This window comes from Lathyrus oleraceus, chromosome 1 (genome assembly GCF_024323335.1).
Source record: "Lathyrus oleraceus cultivar Zhongwan6 chromosome 1, CAAS_Psat_ZW6_1.0, whole genome shotgun sequence".
NCBI classification, from domain to species: Eukaryota; Viridiplantae; Streptophyta; class Magnoliopsida; order Fabales; family Fabaceae; genus Lathyrus; species Lathyrus oleraceus.
Window position 1 is genome coordinate 420102096 of NC_066579.1, and position 25356 is coordinate 420127451.

A 25356-nucleotide genomic window follows, 5' to 3' on the forward strand; every position below is an offset into this window, starting at 1 on the left:
TGGTTGACCATGGAGTCTGATTGTTTCAACTACGCTAGAAAATGTCACAAATGTCAAATCTATGCTGACAAGGTGCACGTGCCTCCGACAATGTTGAATGTTTTATCATCACCTTGGCCTTTCTCAATGTGGGGCATTAACATGATTGGGGCAATTGAGCCTAAAGCTTCTAATGGTCACCGTTTCATCTTGGTTGCAATTGACTACTTCACCAAATGGGTAGAAGCTACGTCATGCGCCAACGTGACGAAACAAGTGGTTGCCCGCTTCATCAAGAACCAAATTATTTGTCGCTATGGAGTTCCAAGCAGAATTATCACGGATAATGGGACAAATTTGAACAACAAAACAATGAAAGAGTTGTGTGAGACCTTCAAGATTGAACATCACAACTCTTCTCCGTATCGTCCGAAGATGAATGGAGTTGTTGAAGCCGCAAATAAGAATATCAAGAAAATCCTGCAAAAGATGGTGAAAACTTACAAAGATTGGCATGAAATGTTACCCTTTGCTTTGCATGGATACAGAACCACAGTTCACACTTCAACAGGGGCAACCCCTTTCTCTCTAGTGTATGGGATGGATGCATTTCTCCAAATTGAAGTAGAGATACCATCTTTGAGAGTCTTGATGGAGATCAAGCTAGAGGAAGCTGAATGGATCCAGAATAGATATGACCAATCGAACCTCATTAATGAGAAGAGAATGACTGTTATGTGCCATGGTCAATTGTACCAGAAGCGGATCAAGAGGGCGTTTGACAAAAAAGTCCATCTTCGTGAATTCAAAGAAGGAGATCTCGTACTCAAGAAGATCTTGCCAGTACACAAGGATGTGCATGGAAAGTGGAGTCCCAACTATGAAGGCCCGTATGTTGTGAAGAAAGCATTCTCCAGAGGTTCCTTGATTCTCACAACTATGGATGGTGAAGAGCTTGCACACCCTGTGAACTCTGATCCGGTCAAAAAATATTATGTCTAAATAAAACCCGCTAAGTCGAAAACCTAAAAAGGCGACTAAGGCAAAAAAAATGGGTATCCCGGTGGATCATAACCTATGAAGGAGATCCAAGCAAAAGTTGGGGGTAAAAATAAAAAAAATGAAAGCTCGCTAAGTTGAAAACCCGAAAGGGCGGCTTAGGCAAAAAAGAGCGTCCTGGTGGATTGAAAACCCGAAAGGGCGGTCCAGGCAAAAATTAGGGACAAAAGGCATTTGATTGTATCAGATTGTTTACCATTACTAAAGAATCAAAGTTGAAGATTAATCCAGTTGCTCCCGTCCGAAGCAAAGTTTTGGGAAAATCTTAGTTATTAAGGATAATAGTGGTTATTGGATTCAATGTAAACCTTTCCCTATTGCCATCTTCGAAATGTAATACTCCATGGAGCTTTTGCCACTTGCAAGCTGCCATTCTTGAATAAAAAAAATAGACTTTGCCTATCAATTTTGTCATTTGTACTTCTCTTACCTTTCCTTGTTATGCAAAACGTTATTTATTTGTTAATAATGATTTTTGAAAACGAAAATGTTTTGAAAAGAAAATGTTTTGAAAAAACATTGAAAAACATAATTTTTCTTTGACATATGGAAACATTGAAAGGTAAATCTTTTGTCTCCCCAATAAGTCTCAAGGTTGCAGAAGCACTTTTACACTGTCAATATAGAAATTCCCATTGAAGTCTAAATTGACAAGCACTCTTGGATAAATCCTTCGATTGTGTGAAACTCTCAAGTTTGAGGATCTTCTTAGTGTCCATCTTGTGATACTTATTTAAGTTACTGGTGTTGAGGATGTATTCCCCATTAAGTCTCCACAAAACTCTTTGTCTCTCCAGAGTCAGCATTTGCATATCATGATCATTCACATCATGCTCAATCATGTGCATTTGACATTTAATCTAAATCCTTGTTCTTAGTTTTCGTTCTTCTAACTCCAAAAGTCTAGCTATCACTGGCACTCCAGTTGAAAATCCAATTGTTGTTGGTACCTTGAAGTTTGAACATGACCAATGTTTTTTTCCCAGTAAGTTATTGGCGTCCCCTGTAAAAGTCTAATTGGTTAACCCCAATATTCCCCTTGAAGTCCAGTTGTTACTGGCATTCTACTTTGAAAGTCCAATTATTGTTGACATCATTGTTAAAATCTAGTTGTTGCTGGAATTAAATCCGCTAGAAGATGGTTGTGATACCTTTGCTTGCGGTATAAAATCCAATATGATTTGGCACATACATAAGAGTTTAATTACCCTGTATTCTTCCTGATGGTTCCCGAAGGTCATGTTTGAACTCTTCATTGTAAGGAATTTCCAAAGGATTGGATGTTTTATCTTGTTTGAAAAATCCAATGAGGATATTTCTAAGTGTCAACTGGTCATGCTTGAACTTGTTGATCAATCACTTTGAATACTTCTAGTTTTCTATTTTTAGTGTCAACCGGTCATGCTTGAACCTGTTGATCAATCACTTTGAATACTTCCAGCTTGCTATTTTTAGTGTCATCAGGTCATGCCCGGACCTGGTGATCAATCACTTATTTCTAGTTTGTTTATTTCTTGTTATTCTCAGTGTCATCCGGTCATGCCTGAACCTGGTGATCAACTGCTTTAAATATTCCCCAGTTTGTTTTTTCCCAATACATGTTATCCCCAGTGAGTTGTTGCTCATGGTCATTGACATTATACTTTAGCTCCATCATTTTCTACATATCATATTCATCATTCATCATAAATCATCATGCTAGAATTCATTTCATTTTGCATCATATCCCCAGCTGAAGAAAAAAAACCAAAAAGAGAGTTCGTTTGTCCATAGCATAGCATGCCACTGCATCTAAGGGCAAAATTTCCGGTTATTTCTATATTTAAATACCTTTCACCCTGATTTCATGAGTATTATAATTACTCATGCCATCTGGAAAAGTTATTTAAATAGGGGCAACTGTCACACCCCAAATTTTACCCCTAGATTTCATAATCATTTTCATCCTAGACATCATTCATGCATAGCTAACCTCAAGATCAAGATATACCTGGTTTGTTTCATATGTGAATTAGGGTTTCCCTCAAAGAGCTCAAAGGATTGATGATTCAAAGTTTTGGATTGGTCATCAATAAATGAAGTTCTCATACACTCAATAGATCTCTCTCCATCAACAAATAAGGGTATTGTGGCCTAACCACAAGTGCATCAAGCTTCACTTTCATCTGGCTCACTAATTAGGGTTATTTCAGCAACATTCAATTTCATCTGAGAATTTTGATCAAGACATAATATCAAGCCTTTAGACATAAATCAACATACTAAAGTACATCTTAGGGCCCATCCATGATGTTCAATTGGCTCAAGAGTTTGAATTCATTGAAGATCAAGAAATTCAAATTCATCTAATACACAATCAATGCACTACAAAGTCAAACCTTTGACTTTTGAGATTTATGATCAAACATGAACTTCTCAAGTTAAATTTCATGAGTATATGCTTAATTGATGAATTTGATCAAGAAAAATCAAGATAAATGAGGTTACTTGCAAAAAGGGCAATCTTGAAAACATTGAAAATTTCACTAAGTATCCAAATTTCATGTTCAAGTGCACTACTTTCTCAAGTCATAACTTCCAATCCGAGCATCCATATTCTTTGCTCCAAATCAAAAATTAAAGCTATTGTTCCATAATTCAACTTTGTACTAGAGGGTTGATTCCCTAAAAATGCAAGTATTTTGAGTTATGAGGACATAAAGTTGGTGTCTCAAGTTGAAACACTTGGAAAATTTTCAAGTCAGCTTTGATCCCTAAAAAGTGATAAACTTTACAGCCAGTTTTCACCATGATCCACTTTGATTTAGAAAAAACTTAAAACATGAAAGTTGTAGAGCATGTCTGGGGATTTTTAAAAAGTACAAGTACATTTTTTTCCCATGTATGAGCTGTGAGTTTCGAAAATGGGAAGTTGGGGTTCCAAACTTGAATTTCAAGTCATGTTCATGATGAATTTTTGGAGGAAAACCATTTCAAATGTGAAAATCTCTTGATTTCAGGTCCTCTTGTGTACAAATCTCTTCATAATCAGATGTTTATATGAATCCTAAGTGCATTACACAAGGAGTTGAGGTTTTGTCCATTGCATTATACCATTTATGGGTGAATTTACAAATGGTCACATTACTACTTTGATACAGCAAGCTTTATGCCAACAACTCACTCTTTCACCCTTGAAACTTGTCCCTAAAGATCACAAACAATTTTAAGAGATCAGAAGCAATCTTGTAGAGGCTAGGGAAATATGACAAACTCCTTGAAACTCAATTATTCATGCAAACTTCTCATTCATTCTCAATCAAAACCATAACTTCACAACTTTTGTTTCTAATCAGTTCCAATCCTCACTCTTTTCCTATAAATAGAGGGATCTCTTAAGCCTCAAAACACACAATAATAACCCCTCAACACTTCATCAAATTCCCATTCCATTATAATTTGCAAAAACACACTATTTTTGCAAGTTCTCTAACCAAACTTATTCTCCATGTGTATCTTCCAAACAAATACCACAAATCATCTCTAGACACCATTTAGAGCTTGTTTAATCACTTGAACAAGTTCTGTAACCTCTATTTTATCATTCACCATTTCACTTCTTCATTTTTCAAGAACATTTGTGTGAGATAATACAAGTTGTTTCTGGCCATTCTCATTGTTCAAACACTATCCTCAAGGACCAACAAGGTTGCTAGAATCTCTCTCTTATCTCTGTAGTAGCTAAGAAGAAGAATTTGTAAGAACAAAACTGGTTCTACAATAGAATTCTAAGATTTTGATGATAACAAAGGATGAAACCAAAAATGGCACTCTAACGAGATTTTTTCTAAGTATGCAGGACTCTGAACACTTACGGAAGATTCTGACCTTATATCAAATACAAACGTATGTCAGATACAAAGTATTAGATGATCATATGCCACTAAGGAAGGAGTACGACTACGATGCTCTGATTCTGATCAAAGAAAGATAGCAAAGTCAGAAGCTCCAACAGACTACTGACTATAGACTCTGATACTTAAGAAGACCAGAATACTGAGAGGCTCTGAAGAAGTCAGATGTAATCATCCTCTGAAGACTGACTCTGACACATCAAGATTCTGATGAAGATTCACAAGTCAAGAAAGCGTAACGGAAAGAAATCTCACTATGGAAAGGAAATATTTTAAGAAAGAATTTAAGAGGCGGACAAAATGGTTATAGAAAGAAACAACAGAAGTAATGACATTTAATGCTCATCATTGACCAAGATTCTGTCATCACTCCAACGGTCCCTCTCAACTACTATATAAAGGACGAATTACTTCTTTAGAAAGACACCTGAGACGCACAGAAACATCATCCACATTCTCTCTCAATTTTCACGAGTTGCTGCTCCTTGCGTGAAAAACTCTTGCTCTAATACTTTTTGGTAATACTTGCTTACTATTATAAGCTCTTTATATTACAACTATTTTTTGCTTGGATTATTTTTCCTCAAGTGACTCTGCGTAGTCTGTATACTTGAGAGGGCTAAGAGATTATTCTCTTAGACGATTGGTTGTGTAATCTTTAAAGATTAGTGGATTAAGTCCTTTTTGAAGGCGAAATCACCTTGGCCGGGTGGACTGGAGTAGCTTTATTTTTCAAGCGAACCAGTATAAATTTTTTGTGTGTTCTTATTTTCTTGAAAAAGCTTTTATTTCCAAAACAATTCAAACCCCCCTTTCTTGTTTTTCTCACCTTCAGTTGGTATCAGAGCTTCGGCTCTGTTATTGATTTTCTAATCAAACACTTAACAGTGTAGAGAGATCCAGAGTGAGAAAAATGGCCAACACCAATGAAAGAGATAGTTACAACGCTAAACCTCCAGTCTTTGATGGAGAGAAATTTGATTATTGGAAAGACAGAATTGAAAGTTTCTTTTTGGGCTACGATGCTGATCTCTGGGACATTGTCACAATTGGCTACACACCACCTGTGACAGATGCTGGAGTTACTATTCCTAGAAGCAAAATGTCAGATGATCAGAAGCGTGAATTCAAGAACCATCACAAAGCCATAACGATACTTCTCAATGCCATTTCCTACAATGAGTATGAAAAAATCACCAACAGGGAAACAACTAAAGAAATACTTGACTCCCTGAGGATGACTCACGAAGGAAATTCTCAAGTCAAAGAAACAAAGGCTCTGGCTCTAATCCATAAATATGAAGCCTTCAAAATGGAGGACGATGAAGTTGTAGAGGTAATGTTTTCTAGATTCCAAACTTTAATTGCATGACTCAGAGTGCTAGATAAAGGATATACAATTGCGGATCATGTCAAAAAGATCATAAGAAGCTTGCCAAAGAAATGGAGACCTATGGTCACAGCCTTAAAACTATCAAAGGATCTGAACAACATCAGCCTTGAAGAACTCATCAGTTCACTCAGAAGTCACGAGATAGAACTGGAGGAAGATGAGCCTCAGAAGAAGATCAAGTCTGTAGCACTGAAGTCCAGATCAGAAAGACACAAGTCTGATAGAAACAAAGCCTTCCAGGCTGAAGAAGAAGATATTGATGACTCTGAAAAGGAAGACTCTGACGATGAGGAAGAATTATCCCTTTTAACTAGAAGAGTAAAACAACTCTGGAGAAAAATGAATAATAACTTCAGAAAACCAAGATCCAAAGGAGATCGATCAGAACCAACTTCAAAAGGTAAGACTAACAAAGATATAACTTATTATGAATGTAAGGAAACAGGTCATTACAGAAATGAATGTCCCAAGTTGAAGAAAGAAAGCTCCAGAAGAGAGAATTTCAAGAAAAGTTCCTTCAGAACCAAAAAGGGACTAATGGCTACCTGGGATGACAGTGGATTTGACTCATCAGAATCAGACTCTGATGAACATGCAAATATGGCACTCATGGCTACCACCTCCAAGAACACATCAGATGGAGAATCTGAATCCGAAGAGGTATTTTCTGATCTTTCTTGCTCTAACCTCGAATCATGCCTGTCTGAAACTCTAAATTCATATCAGAAAATTAAACAAAAATTTAAATCCGTAAAAGAAGTTCTTGAAGAAACCCTTGAAGAATGTGGTAAACTTGAGATAACAGTTTCAGATCTAAAAGATGAAAACCGAATTTTGACATTAGAAAGAGATTCCACAAATAAACAATGTTTAAAACTTGAAGAAGCGTTATCTCAAGCTCCACAAACTTCAAACACAGTAATTTATGAATATGAAAAATCTTTTCAAAAGTTTCTGAAGAATGGTATAGAGAGAAGCAGAATGGCATCCATGATTTATGGGGTCAGTCATAACAATAGAAGAGGAATTGGGTACGATCATAGTGAAGATAAATCTTCTAATAATGACAAAACTAAATCTCCGTTTTCTTATCACTATACACATACACAAGCACAACACTTAGATAATTCCAGAAAACCCAAAGTGTTAAGAAACTCTGGAAAAACTAATCAGAAAGGAACCAAAAGATTCTGGGTACCAAAGGATAAGATTGTTTATGTTGCAGATATCTTATGCAGCAGAGTTAAGACACCAGTCATGGTACCTGAACTCTGGATGCTCATAACACATGACGGGAAGAAAGTATATGTTCCAAAACCTGGAACTTAAAGATGCTGGTTTCGTAGGTTTCAGAGGAAGTCAGAAAGGAAGGATCAGAGGCTCCGGAACTATTGGTAATGGTACTCTTCCCTCTATATCTGATGTTCTCTATGTAGAAGGATTAATGCATAATTTGTTATCAATAAGTCAATTAAGTGATAACGGCTATGACGTAATCTTCAATCAAAAAACATGTAAAGCAATTAATCAGAACAATGGAACGGTCCTATTCACTAGCAAGAGGAAGAACAATATTTACAAAATAAATCTCTCAGACTTAAAAGAACAAAATGTAAAATGTTTAATGTCTGTTCATGAAGAGCAATGGGTATGGCATAGACGCTTGGGCCACATTAGCATGAGAAAGCTATCTCATCTAAATAAACTCGAGTTAGTCAGAGGTCTACCTAAGCTGAAGTTTTCTTCAGATGCTCTATGTGAAGCATGTCATAAAGGAAAATTTTCAAAATCATCTTTTAAAAAGAAAAATATTGTTTCTACCTCTAAGCCTCTGGAACTTCTTCACATTGATTTGTTTGGTCCTGTTAAAACAACATCAGTCAATGGGAAGAAATATGGACTAGTTATTATTGATGATTTTAGTCGTTGGACATGGGTAAAATTCTTAAAGCACAAGAGTGAGTCTCACTCTGTATTCACTAGCTTCTGTTCCAAAGTGCAAAATGAATTTGACTCTAAAATCATCAGAGTCAGAAGTGATCATGGTGGAGAATTTGAAAATAAATTTTTTGAAGAATTATTTGATTCTAATGGAATATCCCATGATTTCTCCTGTCCTAGAATTCCACAACAAAATGGAGTTGTAGAAAGGAAGAATAAGACACTCCAAGAGATGGCCAGAACCATGATCAATGAAACAAATATGGCTAAGCACTTTTGGGATGAAGCAGTAAATACAGCGTGTTATATTCAGAATAGAATCTCCATAAGACCTATTCTGGAAAAGACTCCCTATGAACCGTGTAAAGGAAGAAAACCCAACATTTCTTATTTTCATCCTTTTGGATACTCTTGCTTTATTCTGAATACTAAAGAACATCTTAACAAGTTTGATTCAAAAGCACAAAAAGGTATTATGTTAGGATACTCAGAACGCTCTAAAGGCTACAAAGTATACAACACATAAACCAAAATTATGGAAGAATCAATTCATGTCAGATTTGATGATAAGCTTGACCCTGAAAAGTCAAAGCTAGTTGAGAAATTTGCAGATCTGGAGATTACTCTTGCAGGTTCTGACGAAAATATCAAAGCACCAGAAGTATCTGATATATAAAGTTCAGAAGGAACTAAAGCTCCAGCGATCCAAAAGAAATCAAAGAATCGCCTCACCATCTCTGAAGATCTGATTCTGGGAAACAAGGATGAACCTATCCGAACCAGGTCAACATTCAAGGTACCTGAAGAAAATCCTCTGGGACTAGTATCTCTGATTGAGCCTACTTCCTGTGATGAGGCACTTCAAGATGATGACTGGGTTCTATCCATGCAATAAGAACTAGACCAATTCTCAAAGAATGACGTCTGGGATGTTGTTCCCAAGCCCAAGGGCACTCACATTATTGGAACCAGATGGGTGTTCAAAAACAAGCTAAATGAAAAAGGCGAAGTTGTCAGAAGTAAAGCTCGACTGGTGGCACAAGGGTACAGTCCACAAGAAGGCATTGACTACAACGAAACCTTTGCCCTAGTCGCCAGGTTAGAATCTATTCGCTTACTTGTTTCATTTGATGTAAATCATTCTATCAAACTATATCAAATGGATGTCAAGAGCGCATTTCTTAATGGCTATATATCAGAAGAAGTGTATGTCAATCAACCTCTAGGTTTTGAAAATTCAAATTGTCCAGAACATGCTTTTAAACTTAAGAAATCTTTATACGGACTAAAACAAGCTCCTAGAGCTTGGTATGAAAGGCTAAGTAATTTTCTTCTGGAGCATGATTTTATCAAAGGGAAAGTTGACTCTACACTCTTCTGTAAAAACATTAATAATGACCTCATGATATGTGTAGCGGGGTATTCGTTACCATTAGAGATATTGACTAAATCTAAGGTAAATCATACAAGTCGAGTTTCCACCGCACTTCTATTTATCCAAAGGAATGGTTAGAAAGCGAACAAAAACCTAAAAGTTTTATCGAGTCAAAAACTAGTAAAAATGTCAGAGATCTGGGTAAGGGGTTGGTTATGCAATGGGAAGGTTTTAAGCACCCAAAACATCCTAGGTACTCCTAGGGAGCCCTTTTCATAAATGTTGTTCTAGTCTAAAGGGTGTAGGTATATCTAAAGTACTATTTACTAAAAGGAAAGTTAAAAGAAAATGACTCGCAAGGATGTCACATCCACTGCCTACGTATCTCATCTGAGTATGAGAATCAGAGTCTTCGTAGCTCGGCTACCTATGGGTTAAAGAGAAGTGTGCTCGGTAAGACGTCACGTCTTATGCCTACGTATCTCATCTGGAATGAGAATCAGAGCAAAACGTAGTTCGGCTAATTACGGGAACAAGGGTCTCGATTGCAACTAGGGCAAGGGAAAGGGACGGTATCGATCGCAACGAGGGCGAGAGAAAAGAATCGCAGCAAGGGCGAAAGAAAGCAAGGATTAGTTGTTAGTCGTCAGTCAAACTCGGCAAGACATCGCGTCTCATGCCTACGTATCTCATCTGAACATGAGAATCAGAGTTGTCGTAGTTCGGCTAACTAGGGGTTAAGGATTGCCATCTGAACATGGACTTACAAAAGAGGACACCAGTTGTGTCAAAGGAGGGTGGGCAGTGTGTTCAACGTCCTAACAGTAGGTGTCGCAACTCACTTAATCGAGTCTTAGGCAGTTACCTCTTTGCAATAGAACGGACTGACATGCCACAAGATCGGAGACGCACGGAAGGTCTAAAAGTGGGGAAGCTCTGCTCTAGAGTTGTCATGCAATATGGACCTATGTGTTAGGATTTATAAAGGAGAACATCTACCTAATGTTAGCATGCAAAGAATAGGGGAATTCTACCTATGTTATCATACAAAGGGTTCTACCTAATGGGTGCTACCTAAACGGAACAAGAGTCTATGGATGGAGCGCGGAGAGGAGTTACGGATAAGGGTAGATGGCGATGCCGGAGGCAATCGACTTACAGGTAGATGGCGATGCCTGAGGCAATCGACTTACAAGAGGATGGATGAATGCGTGCTGGTTCTGTTAAGTTTTGAAAATGATTACTCGACGTTGGATCGAGCTTTTGATCTTATTTTGAATTGGTTATCGGATGTTCGTTTTAATTCTTGTATTAACAGGTGACTAAAGAAATAAAGAAATAAATATTATACACTTTATGGGAGAGGGGTATATTTGTTATGAATGGGGATTTATCATGGCAAACAAACAATAAGAATATATACCTCATACATCATACAAGTAGGCAATAATTATCAATCAGATAGGATAAATAAACAATATATAATCAAACCAAAGAATCAAATAATGGAGCATTTAAACAATGCATGGGAGTATGAACATGTTAAATAATCAAGCAATAGAAAGCATGAATGAGAGAAACAAGTATAAAAGATAACAGATGAATCAAACAGATGAAAATATGCATACGAAGGGTCCACTGAATAATTTAATCAGGAAATGAGGTAAGGACCAAATAAAATCAAGGTAAAAGGCCTCTAATACATGGCATATGAGATGAACAAGGGAGGATCAAAAGATCTCTTCAATTTCCATAAGCAATCCCTAAGTCAAACATCGTTCATAAAGTGAAAAATAAAATAATTAAAAAAGTGTGTTAAAATGGACCATTTAGAATAAATAATTAAAATAAAATATTAATATTAAAAAAATACGAAAATAAAAATTATATAAAATTAAATAAAACATTAAGAAAAGTGAAAAATATTTTTGGGTAATTTTATGGACGACGAAAATGTTTTAAATAAGAAAAAGAAATATGAAAATGGAAGGATTAATGGTGATGAACATGTTAAGCAAGTGTAGATATATTAAAATATGGCCATGGAAGAGATGATTACCTAATGGAAAATAGAGTGGAATGGAATTTGATATGTGATGAAGCTTTTCCTCCTTGCCACAAAATTCCAATGCTCCTTTAGGGTTAGGGTTTCAGCTTCTTAAATAGGGTGGATTAGGTGTTCTCATGGGCTTTTTAATAAGTGATTTATCCATAAGAATAAAAGTGTGAAGTGAGGTGTAAAATATTGTTATTTTGGGCCAAACTTAATTGAATGGATTTCCAATGCATGGCCAAAAGAGGTAAAAAAAAAACATGACTGGTTTGTGCAGCATGCTCAAAAAATCTGATTGGGCCAGCCAGGCCCAAAATCTGCCTAGAAAATCAAGTCATGGTGCCCACTTCAAATGAATGTATCTCTCAAACCATGGATCCAAATGAGATGATTCCAAAAGGATGTGAAAGAGGAAATGGCAAGGTACAATTGTTGTGAAGAAATTATTTTCAAATAATGCCTTGAAGTGCAAGAAAACTGGCCAAGAAGTCTTGACAAATTTTGAAGATTTTGGACTTAGAAATTTTTCTAAGTGTCCTAAAAAAATGTCTCACTTTGACTAAGCATAACTTTCTCAATTCTAATACAAATTGAGCAAACTTTATATCTATATAAAGCTTGGAACAAGAGGAACAACTTTCATGTTGAAGAAATTTTCAAATGGAGCATTTATCTTGATGAAAAATGGGCTTAAAGTGACTGCAACGATCATGAAAACTTGCCCTAAATGGAAAGTCAACCATTTCCAAATTAAGTAACTTTTCCAATTCCTGATGAATCCATGATCCAACCTTGATCAAATTTAACATGTAGGATCCCCTAGGCATGGATTTTGAGATTCCACTCTCAAAATGTCAGGAGTTGACTCTTCTGGCCCCATAGTTGACTTTTCCTGAACTATCTGATTCCCGATTCCATTGATCAATTGCAGCACTTCTAGCTCAAATAAAGAGCTGGTTTTTTGTATGTAGACCCTTGTGGACATATGGAGGACCATGGAAAAGAGTTTCACCCAAAGAATCAGAAATAAACTGATTTTATACCAAACCCTAGTTTTAGGGCAAAATGATCAGGAATTGATTGCCTTGACTGCCAATGGATCTTTCTGAGATAATTGTGAATCTTCCTAGACCAAGATGCCTCTCTAATCATGACATGGATGAGCTCCTCTACTTTCAACCAAACATTGCATGTTGCAGGTAGCCATGAAACCCTAATTTCTGATTAAATTCAGATGAACACTCTGATAGCTTTGAATCCTTCACTGATGAACTGAGGACCATAATAAGATACTTGGACCCCCCCTGAGACCCTTGAGACTTGTGTACTTAGAGAATGAAGTCCAATTCTCAATCCTGCTTTGTGCGGGTTCCTTCTGTTAAGGAGTGATCGATCAAAACCTGATCTCCATGTCACTAATGCAGTATGCAATGAGTATGACCTAATATGATGCTAATGAAGTGTAAAACATAATCCCATGCTTCCAGGAAAAATGAAGGGTAAATTTTGGGGTATTACAATATGCCAGATATATGTTGATGACATTATTTTTGGTTTAGCTAACCCTTCTGTATGTCAAGAATTCTCTGAGCTAATGCAGGCAGAATTTGAAATGAGCTTAATGCAAGAACTAAAGTTCTTTCTAGGAATTCAAATCAATCAAGCTTCAGAAGCCACCTATGTTCATCAAAGTAAATACATAAAAGACATTACGAAGAAATTCGAAATGGCAGAATGCAAACCTGTAAGACACCTATGCATCCAACTTGCATTCTGGAAAAAGAAGAAGTCAGTCATAAGGTTTGTCAGAAGCTCTATCGCGGTATGATAGGCTCTCTTCTCTTTCTAACTGCTACACGTCCTGATATCCTGTTTAGTGTATGTCTCTGTGCCAGATTCTAATCAGATCCTAGAGAATCTCATTTAACTGCTGTTAAAAGAATACTCGGATATTTGAAAGGAACTCCTAACATGGGCCTGATGTATAAGAAAACATCAAAGTATAAACTTTCTGGTTATTGTGATGCAGATTACGCAGGGGACATAATGGAACGTAAAAGTACATCTGGGAATTGTCAGTTCTTGGGAAAGAATCTGATATCCTGGGCCAGCAAAAGACAATCAACAATAGCCTTGTCCACTGCAGAAGCAGGATATATTTCAACATCATTATGCACTACTCAGATGCTCTGGATGAAGAATCAACTAGAAGATCTTCAAATCTTTGAGAGTAACATTCCTATCTTCTGTGACAATATTGCTGCCATCTGTTTAAGTAAGAATCCTATTTTGCACTCCAGAGCTAAGCACATAGAAATAAAACATCATTTCATTAGAGACTATGTTCAGAAAGGGGTAGTAACGTTAAAATGTATTGATACAGACCATCAATGGGCTGGCATCTTTACCAAACCCCTTGTTGAAGATAAATTCTCTTTTATCTTAAAGAATCTAAACATTCAAAATTGTCCTGAATAAAATGTGCCTCTGAGTTAGCAAAATAAGACTCTGAAGTAAACAGTTGGATTCTGTATCTAACTCTGATGCTACTACCAGTTAGAAGTCATCTGAGTTAGAAATCTCCAGGAACCAACCCTTTGGTATTCCTGAAGATCAGATAAAGTAACACGTGGAGCATCATGCGTCTGACCTTGGAACTTCTAGACAGCTGTCTAGCAGTAATCAAGAAACAGTCTTTTGAGATCTCCTCGAGTCGTGTGCTGATTTTGGGATTAGACATCATTTATGAGCTGTAATCATTCTCCCTTCTAACGTGCGTACTTGATTTTTGTGCTAAACTCTCATTTCTGTGTCGTTTTGCATGCGCCCTAATTTGGGTATTTATACGTTTCACATTTCACAACTGCACACTTTTCACTCACGAACACACCTAACCCTCTCTCTTAGTTTTCCTCTCTCTCAAAGGCATTTCTGCAGTTTTTACTCAAGTTCTTCAACCTTCATCTCAAGTTCATCAATGCTCTTCATGGATACTCAACAACAGTCTGTGTATAACTTCTCTCAACAAATGAACTCAACTGAGCAAGCTCCAAGTTCAATTCATCAAAACCCTGCAGTCACCGGCATTGTTTCCACTCCCATATACAAAGAACCCCACATTCTTGATCGTGAGCCTCATATTCATCTTGCAACACCGTTTGAGAAGCTGGAAGTGTTGTGTAAAACCTTGGTGGATTTTGACAACATGAAAAGAAATGGTGTCGACCTCACAGATGAACTGAAGAAGCAAGGGTGGGAAAACTACTTTCGACGCCTCTATGGCCCAGTATATACAAATCTGGTAAAGGAGTTCTGGAGGTTCGCCAATTCTGATGATCACTATATTGTCTCCTACATTCTGGGAGTCAAGATAGTTATCACAGAGAAATCAATTGCTGCTCTTCTGAACATGGAGAAGACTGGAGGAAGACGCATATACAACATCAATCCTAGGCAAAGTATCTGTCCCATGAGATAAACCCTACAATATTTCAACAGAATGCTGAAGGCAAGCATTCCAAGAACAAGGAACTGCATCAGAACCTCCGGGTATGGCTGAAGATCATCTTAGGTACCATCCATCACCGCCTAGCCTCTAACTCCTCAGATTACATCAACACATACCAGAAATGCATTCTTTACTGCATTCACAAGGGTCTGAAGCTCTGCCTTCCTGCATTTCTCTTCAAATATCTCAGAGACTCTGTGAAAGATACCAGAAACAACATGAAGATAAGAAACTACATTCCTCTGGGGAGACTCATATCTGATGTGCTGATTGAAAGTGGCCTCGTGGACCATCTGATACAGCTCAGACTCATGGAAGATGTGATGATAGATACTAGAAGACCTCTAAACGCTCGCAATCTGAAAAGCATGGGAATTATCAATCAAGTAAGGGTCAAACCAACATTGGACACCTCCTCGGAAGCACTTAAAGATCAGAGGGAGATTCCAAATGGACTCTATCTTTTCTCAAAGATTGACCCTCCAGAGGTAGTCGCATACTATCTAGAGGATCTGCACAAACAAGGAGTAGACATCTCAGATTTCTCCTTAGACTGGCTGCCCGAATTTCCTCCAGACTTCCAGAAGAGGACACGAGAACCATCTGAGAAGACCAAGCAGGCATAGAGAGCGAAGCTGGGAGAACCATCTGGATCAAGACCTCTAGTACCTCTGGTTGGATCACCCGGTAAGTCTGTATCTCTCCCTCCCTCTGTAAAAATTGAACTTGTTGCTTCCTTACTCCCCTAACCTTTTCCCATATATACAACCTCTGATACTCCTCCCTCAACCTCTAGACCCTCTAACCAACCATCCCAAAAATTCAATCTTGCCACCACAACTTTACCTATTTCAGAAGCAGAAATGCTAAACAAAACCACTTCACCCTCCTCATCACCATCTCCACAATCCCCACATTACTATAACCTCTCATCTGACACTGAACCCTCTGATCCTCACTCCCCAACTCTGGCTCAGCTCCAAAATTGTGCTTTGGCCTCTCAACAACCAACACAATCTAACCCTGAACCTGAAGTTACCTCTCCACCCCCAAAAAACCCAAACACAACCACCTCTGAACCTCCACGATCAGAACCAATCCACTCCGAATCACAACCATCAGAACCAACCGACTCTGAATCTCAACCATCTGAACCACCACACTCTGAAATACCCTAACATACTGCCTCCGCTGACCCAACAACTCCCACACTCAACCTAAGCCCTCCCGCCTCTCCCTCCCAAGTCTCTGAACCAGAAACCACCCTTCTAACCCTTGAGGAAGCAATTACAGTTTTTGCAGAGTCTTCAGTTGACAAGGTCAAGTCTCTGACCATCAACTCTGGCATCAGTGATGATCCCTCCGCTGTAAGGATTCACTGGAACAGAGTGATAAGTTGGATGACCTCTGAATCCTTCAAGCTGAAAGGCCTCTCTGAACAAGTCTGCAATGACTTCATCAGAGACGCTGAGATCAGACTCCAAGAGCGTCTAGCCAGAGAAGCTGAGGAGCGGGCAAGACAGGAAGCTAAAGAGAAAGCAAGACAATAAGAACTTCATAGAATCAAAGAAGCTGAAGCCAAAGATCTTGTTGATGTTGTTGTTGAAGCTGAGGCAAAAGCCAAAGCTGCCGCTGAAGAAGCTGCTCGTCTTGCTAAAGAGTCTGCTGCCAAAGTCAAAAATGATGCACTGACTCAGGGGGAAACCTCCAACTTCGTCCCTCTGGTCCTGAAGACCCTTGAAGAGCTGCAGAAAGAACAACAGGTAGTTTGAGCCAGACTGGACCAACAGGATTCTGTCAATGTCAACATTCAGAACATGCTGTCCCAGCTGCTCCAGAGGATGCCTCCACCTCCAAACCCTTAGGCACTTAGGATTATTTTTGCTTGTTACTTTCTGATTTGCTTGTTGCTTTATCTGCTCTGCTTGTTGCTTCTTGTTTCCATATCTGCTTTCTGCGTTTCTAGCTTCTGTAAATGTTATCTGTTTATATCAAACTGTTCTTGCTAAGTTCCTTTTACTAAATCTTTTTTATTCTGAGAAAAAGGGGGAGAACTAAAAACAGCTCTGATGAAAACATATCTAATTCCTTTCAAACTCTGCAAACATTGTCTCAAAATCTGACTTAAGATATGCAGGAAAGTAGCTAAAAACACCAAACCATGGAAGGTCCGGTAAGAATTTCTGAACTCCCAGATCTAACTCAGGGGGAGCTTACTCCGAATCTGATTTAAGACCCTTTTCTGAAAATGTTTCATCTTTAACTTAAACTGTTTTGTCATCATCAAAAAGTGGGAGATTGTAAGAACAAAACTAGTTCTACAATAGAATTCTAAGATTTTGATGATAACAAAGGATGAAACCAAAAATGGCACTCTAACGAGATTTTTTCTAAGTATGCAGGACTCTGAACACTTACGGAAGATTCGGACCTTATATCAGATACAAACGTATGTCAGATACAAAATATTAGATGATCAGATGCCGCTAAGGAAGGAGCACGACTATGATGCTCTGATTCTGATCAAAGAAAGACAGCAAAGTCAAAAGCTCCAACAGACTACTGGCTGTAGACTCTGATACTTAAGAAGACCAGAATACTGAGAAGCTCTGAAGAAGTCAGATGTAATCATCCTCTGAAGACTGACTCTGATACATCAAGATTCTGATGAAGATTCACAAGTCAAGAAAGCGTAACGGAAAGAAATCTCACTATGGAAAGGAAATATTTTAAGAAAGAATTTAAGAGGCGGACGAAATGGTTATAGAAAGAAACAACAGAAGTAATGACATTTAATACTCATCATTGACCAAGATTCTGTCATCACTCCAACGGTCCCTCTCAACTACTATATAAAGGACATATTACTTCTTTAGAGAGACACCTGAGACGCACAGAAACATCATCCACATTCTCTCTTAATTTTCACGAGCTGCTGCTCCTTGCGTGAAAAACTCTTGCTCTAATACTTTTCTGTAATACTTGCTTACTGTTAGAAGCTCTTTATATTACAACTCTATTTTTTGCCTGAATTATTTTTCCTCAAGTGACTCTGCGCAGTCTGTATACTTGAGAGGGCTAAGAGATTATTCTCTTAGACGATTGGTTGTGTAATCTTTCAAGATTAGTGGATTAAGTCCTTTTTGAAGGTGAAATCACTTTGGCCGGTTGGACTGGAGTAGCTTTGTTTTTCAAGCGAACCAATATAAAAATTATGTGTGTTCTTATTTTCTTGAAAAAGCTTTTATTTCCAAAACAATTCAAACCCCCCTTTCTTGTTTTTCTCACCTTCAGCATTGGACTTTCTCCAATAGGTAAGTGCACTTACACTTGAAAACTCTTGTTCATGCATCATTCTTGAATATTTATTGAAGTAAAAATGTAGTACATAGTGTGTTTGTTGTATGTTTTCTACTCTATGCATTATACCATGCTCATGCATTGAGATTTTATTGTTTGGAAATTAAAAGTGTAGTTCTGGTTTTTGCCTTGGCACGCTTTGTACATTGAGTTTTAGGATTAGATAATGATACCATTAGATTCCTTTTGAAAAATAGAGCAATTTAGGTTCTTACGGTTTTTAATTTCATGGAAAATAGAGAGAGTTATGGTTGTTTGAAGTTTGGAGAAAAAAATAAAAAGAAACATGCAAGAACACAAGGAAGAAGATGATGAGTTTGTGCCATTTTCCAATTTCTTGAACCCTTTTATTATGTATATTAGTGTTTGCATTTTGAGTACTGGATGTATCACCACCCTAGCGGTTAGAGTCTGTGTGTTAAGGCTTTGTATGTGCAAGGGGTCTGGGGTTTGAATCCTGCTTGTCTTAGACCCATTTTTATTCATTGTTTTTTTGCCTATTTATTTTTGTTATATTTCATAACTTCAAATGCTCATAACTTGATGATCCCTAAGCCTTTTTGATCCACTCTTTTTGCTATGTGTTCGTAATTTTGTCTATTTTATGATGATAGAAATAAATTCCAGAATTTATTTATTTTTCACATACTTGTACTTGTCTAAAGTTGGTACCTTTTTAGGATTGTTTTAGGGTTGTTTTAGGATTACAAATGACCTTCTTTGGTTGATACTTTAATTTTTCTTGATCACCATGACTTGTATGAATGTTGTGCATCATATATGAACTTTTTTTGATGTTGTTAATATGTGCCTCTTGGTTTTTACCTAATTTTGACTTATTTTAATGTATGTTTACATGTTTATGTGCTTTGAACTTTTGTTAATATGCCATGAACTTTTGTGTGCTTATTTTTCCATTGACCCATGATTCACATGTCATTATTTCATGTCTTGTTGGACCTTTGTGTGCATGTGTTCCCTTGTGTTTGTGTTTGTTTATGTGTTTACAAATGCTTTAAACTTGTAATAACATGTCTTTGTATGACTTGTATGCTTACATGTTCAAACTTTTTGTATGATGTTGAACCTTTAATTGTGATCATATTAAACCTTAACATGCATGTCTTGAATACCTTAACTTTTTTTCATGATTAAGTTGATGTTATGTCCAAACCATGTCTTACTTCATGCATACACATGTTCATTCATACTTATTATGACATCCATATACATGTTCATGTTTTGTTATGTCATTCATTTTTGTTTCTTCATGATGATATATCCATGTCATTCACATTCATGTTAACTTTATACATCTTTGATTGATGTTATTGTATATTTGTTCATGTTCACATGTTGTACATATGTGTTTACATACCATGCTTGATATTGTTATAATCATGCTTCTATATATTTGTTGATGTCACGCTTGAACATCTTCTTCATTTGATTATCTATGTGGATGTCATGTTTGAACATCTTCTTCATCCTTGTTTATCATTGTTGATGTCATGCTTGAACATCTTCTTTACCATTTGTTTATCTTTGTTGATGTCATGCATGAACATCTTCTTTACCATTTGTTTATCTTTGTTGATATCATGCTTGAACATCTTCTTTATCATGTGCTTATATTTGTTGATGTCATGTATGAACATCTTCTTCACTTGCTTATCTTTGTGGATGTCATGTTTGAATATCATCTTCATCCTTGTTTGTCCTTGTTGATGTCATGCTTGAACATCTTATTTACCATTTGTTTATATTTGTTAATGTCATGCTTGAACATCTTCTTTATCATCTGCTTATATTTGTTGATGCCATGCTTGAACATCTTCTTCATCTTGCTTATCTTTGTTTATCTTTTTCCCTAAATCCAAGGGAAAGACCTCTTTATTGACTTAATGTCATAGGTAGTTTAGCAATCCCTAGTTTCCCTTTGACCTTGTTAGAGTCATTCTCACTTTCAACTTAGATTTAAGTAAGAGTTTATAACTCTTATAAGTATGTTTGTTATGAACACTTACTTCCCCTTTTGGAACCTTGACCACTACCAAGTTTTCTTTCACCCTTAGTTAGGTGAACTACGGCTGCTCTGATTCCATCCTTATAAGGATACGTAGGCACATGACCGCGAAGTTTTGGCGAGCAAACTTAATAAAAACCTTTAGGTCCTTCCCAACAAAAAATTTCCAAATAATAACATAACACAAATACTTTCAAAAGGTTCCTATAGGATACTATAGATACTGAGGATGTTAATACCTTCCCTTAGTATAACCAACCCCCGAACTTTAGATCTCTTCGCATTGTTTTTACATTGCACAATTAGGGTTTTATTCGATCTTTTCCCTTTCCCTTGGATAAATTAAAGTTCGGTGGTGAACATTTAATGTTTTGTGATTCAAGTTAATACAATAGCTTGATATCTGATTCTCACCGCGATAACTGCTCAGAATCCAATACTATTGGGAATGAGGGATCTTCATATCAGAAGACGAACTCCGCTGGGGAATACAAGAGGTAAAACTATGCATGAGGATTTAAGCAAATTGTTAGGGATGTTATGACCAATACCATCACATTCCTCAATACTTATTGAATTCTTCTTGGAAATTGCAAAATAAACCAATTCCAAGGCAAAGATAACCGGATCTGATTCACACAAAGGAGAAACTGTCGAAGTTATGTAACATAATCAAATGCAAAAATGGAAACCAAATAAAATTTCTGGATCTCTAGGGTCCAATCATAAACTACTAACAGGGGGATACAGAACGTGAGCACCTCAGCTGGGGAATATGAATTTGCAAAGGGGACTGATCATCAACTTAATTCTACTGTGGGATGATAAATTACTCGGGGAGATACTCATCAACCAAGCTGGGGATAAATGATGAACTGTTGGGAAGGAAAGTAATTACCAAACCAACTACTTGGGGAATACCAATAATGCTTTCCACTTCAAGACTTACCTGCTCTCAGATTGCTGTTGTCATTCCTTACTGAAATAGATTATTCTTAAAGCGATTGTTTTTATTATTTTAAGAAAAATAATTATTATTCATTAATTTATTTTAAAATTATTATCAATTCAATTTTATTTAGCGGAAGTAAGTAAGAATAGAAACAATTGGATAAAATCTCAATTTTATTTAATAGAATGGTAGTCCGTAAATAACGAAACTCCATAGATCTTTACAAAGTTTGAAAATGGTAATTTACATGGAAAAGGGCTACATTGAATACAATGATCACTACTCTTCCTACCAACTTCAACATCCATTGTGTTTGTCTTCGGTTGAGAATGATGAATCATGTCGGTTCTATGTGTTGGCATCAATTTTGGTAAAACCTAGAGTTATCACAAGTTGTCACGAGTGTTGTCTTGACATGAGATATCAGTTTCCTACAGGATGTTTAAATATGGTTGTGCAGGATTTAGCTGAGATGTCAGACCCGATGTTAAGACATGTGTATACAGAATATTCAGTCTAAATGTTATGTATCTTAAGATTGCGCTTTTCATGCAAATCTGTGTGTGATTGATGTGGAGATTGAACGTGCCATTCTGAATTAAAATTAGATTGATTTATTTTCCAAAAATATATGATCAGCTGTCGTGAATAAAAAGATACAAAAGGAAAATAAATTTAGGGTTTTATGATGTCCAAGCCCATTCAAAAGCGTCTATTTAAAGGCCATGTAAAACCTGGTTTTAACACACAAGAAAACGAACGAAATAGTGAGAGAGAATAAGGGTTTTAGTCTTGTGTGAGCTTGTGTATTGTGAGCCATTCATTCATCCTATTGATGATTGAATTGGACTGACTTTTGTGTTGTAATTTGTCCACTCTAAGCTTTGAAGCATGAGTGTGTGTTTACTTGGTTGAAGCTTTTAAGCAAGATCAGGTATGTGTTCTTGAAGAGTGTCTTCTTTCTTTGTAATATTTGTTTTTATATCACTGTTGTGATTGAGGGGGAGTGAGTAGGGTCTCTTATCTAAGAGTTCTTAGATAGAAGTCACACGGGTAGAGATTAGGTGAAAAGACTGTAACTTGAAGTTGTTTACTGAGAGTCTTTGAACTAATTCTGTTTAGTGGATTTCCTTCCTGGCTTGGTAGCCCCCAGACGTAGGTGAGTTTGCACCGAACTGGGTTAACAATTGCTTGTGTCACTTGTATTATTGTTTCCTTGTCTTTTATCCTGTTTATATTTTAGTGGTTGTTTAGATATTAGTGTCGTGACATTACCTTCGACATCTCATATCTGATACCAGAATTTCAATTGGTATTAGAGCAGGCATCCTGCTCTGGTTCTGGGTGAGATCTTGGGACGTTACTTTCTGGTACTATGGATAGAGACGGAGGATCTGTTCACAGACCACCAATTCTGGATGGATCTAACTATGACTACTAGAAACCTCGAATGGTAGCCTTCCTGAAATCTTTGGATAATAAGGCTTGGAAGGCTGTTCTAACAGGCTGGGAACATCCTGTTATTACTAAGGAAGGAGAAGTTACAACTGATAAGAAGGCTGAGGAAGAATGGACCAAGGAGGAGGATGAACTAGCTCTTGGAAACTCTAAATCATTGAATGCTATATTCAATGGGGTTGATAAGAACATCTTCAGACTGGTGAATAACTATGAGGTGGCTAAAGATGCTTGGAATATTCTCAAAACCACTCATGAAGGTACCTCTAGAGTGAAGATGTCTAGATTGCAGCTGCTTACTACCAAGTTTGAGAATTTGAGGATGAAATAAGATGAAAGTATTCATGACTTCCATATGAATATCCTTGAAATTGCTAATGCCTCAGGTGCCCTGGGTGAAAAGATGTCAGATGAAAAACTTGTGAGGAAAATTCTCGGGTCACTTCCCAAGAGATTTTCCATGAAAGTGACAGCCATAGAAGAATCTCAAGACATCTGCAATATGAGAGTGGATGAGCTAATTGGATCCCTCCAAACATTCGAGTTAGGGATGAGTGATGGATCTGAAAAGAAAGCCAAAAGCATAACCTTCATGTCAAACACTAAAGAGAAAGAGGAAGAAAGTGGTCAGGATACTGATGAAGATCTAGAAAATGATGTAGCATTACTGGGGAGACAGTTCAACAAACTCCTGAAAAGGATGGATGTAAGGTCAAAATCTAATGTCAAGAACAACTCATTTGACATCAGTAGGTCCAATGATACTGGAAGAAGAACAAAATCTGAAGAAAAATCCAAACAAGGCAAAGGAGTTCAGTGCCATGAATGTGAAGGGTATAGACACATTAGAGCTGAATGTGGGACCTACCTCAAGAAACAGAAGAAGAGTCTTGCTGCTACTTGGTCTGATGAAAGTGAAACAGAAGGAGAGTCTGCCAATCTTGTGACTTCCTTGACTGGAAGATGGAGTTCTGATGAAGAATCAAGTGATGATGAAGTAACCTTTGATGAATTAGCCACTACCTACAGAGAGTTGTGTTACAAAAGTGAAGAAGTGTGTCAACAAGTGGAGAATCAGAAGAAATTGATAACCCAACTAGAGGATGAGAAGACATAACACTTGGAAACCATTTCTAAGTTGAAGATCAAAGCCGTGTTCCTGAACTCCAAACTGGATGAGTTGACAAAGTATGTCAGAATGCTAAATAGTGGATCTGACACCTTAGATAGAATCCTCCAGACTGGAAATATGGCAAGAGATAAGTCTGGCCTTGGGTTCAATGAATCCACTCCTGAGTGTAGTCACACTGGTAGTAAACCAAAGATGTCACATCAGGTGTCCCAACATCACAAGGAAAGACAACATAAAGGAAAACACCAAAGATGGAGATGTCATTACTATGAAAAATTTGTCCACATAAAACCATTCTGCTTTAAGTTGTATGGTTATCCTAGTCCTACTCATCATCAACCTAGACCCAAACACCACATCCCTGTCAACAGAAAACAGTGGGTTCCTAGGACTGGTGCTACTAACTTGATAGCTCATACTTCCTTCAGAGTTTCAGCCAAAGAAGACTGGTATTTTGACAGTGGATGCTCTAGACACATGACTGGAAGCAAAAACCTACTAATTGACCTTCATCGTCATACCACCAGCTATGTGACCTTTGGTGATGGAGCAAAGGGTGAAATCAAGGGGATTGGAAAGCTAAACTGCCTTGGAGTCCTTAAACTTGATAATGTGCTACTTGTTAAAGGATTGACTGCAAACCTGATCAGCATCAGTCAACTGTGTGATCAAGGTCTAAATGTGAACTTCACAAAAACTGAATGTTTGATTACTAATAAAAAAATGAGGTGATCATGAAAGGAGTCAGGTCTAAGGACAACTGTTATATGTGGAGTTCTCAAGAAACTGGTTATTCATCAATGTGTACTCTAGCCAAAGAAGAAGAAGTGAAACTATGTCATCAAAAACTGGGCCATCTGCATCTTAAAGGAATAAAGAGGATTATATCTGTTGAAGTTGTCAGAGGAATCCCAAAATTAAAGATTGATGAAGGAAGAGTTTGTGGTGAGTGTCAGATTGGAAAGCAGACAAAGATGTCACATCAGAAGATCAAACATGACACCACATCTAGAGTGTTGGAACTTCTCCACATGGACTTGATGGGACCTATGCAGGTGGAAAGTCTTGGTGGGAAAAGGTATGCTTATGTGGTGGTGGACGACTTCTCCAGATACACCTAGGTAAATTTTATAAGGGAAAAATCTGATGTATTTGAGGTGTTCAAAGATCTTTGCCTAAGACTTCAAAGAGAAAAAGAAAGTCAGGTTATCAGAATCAGAAGTGATC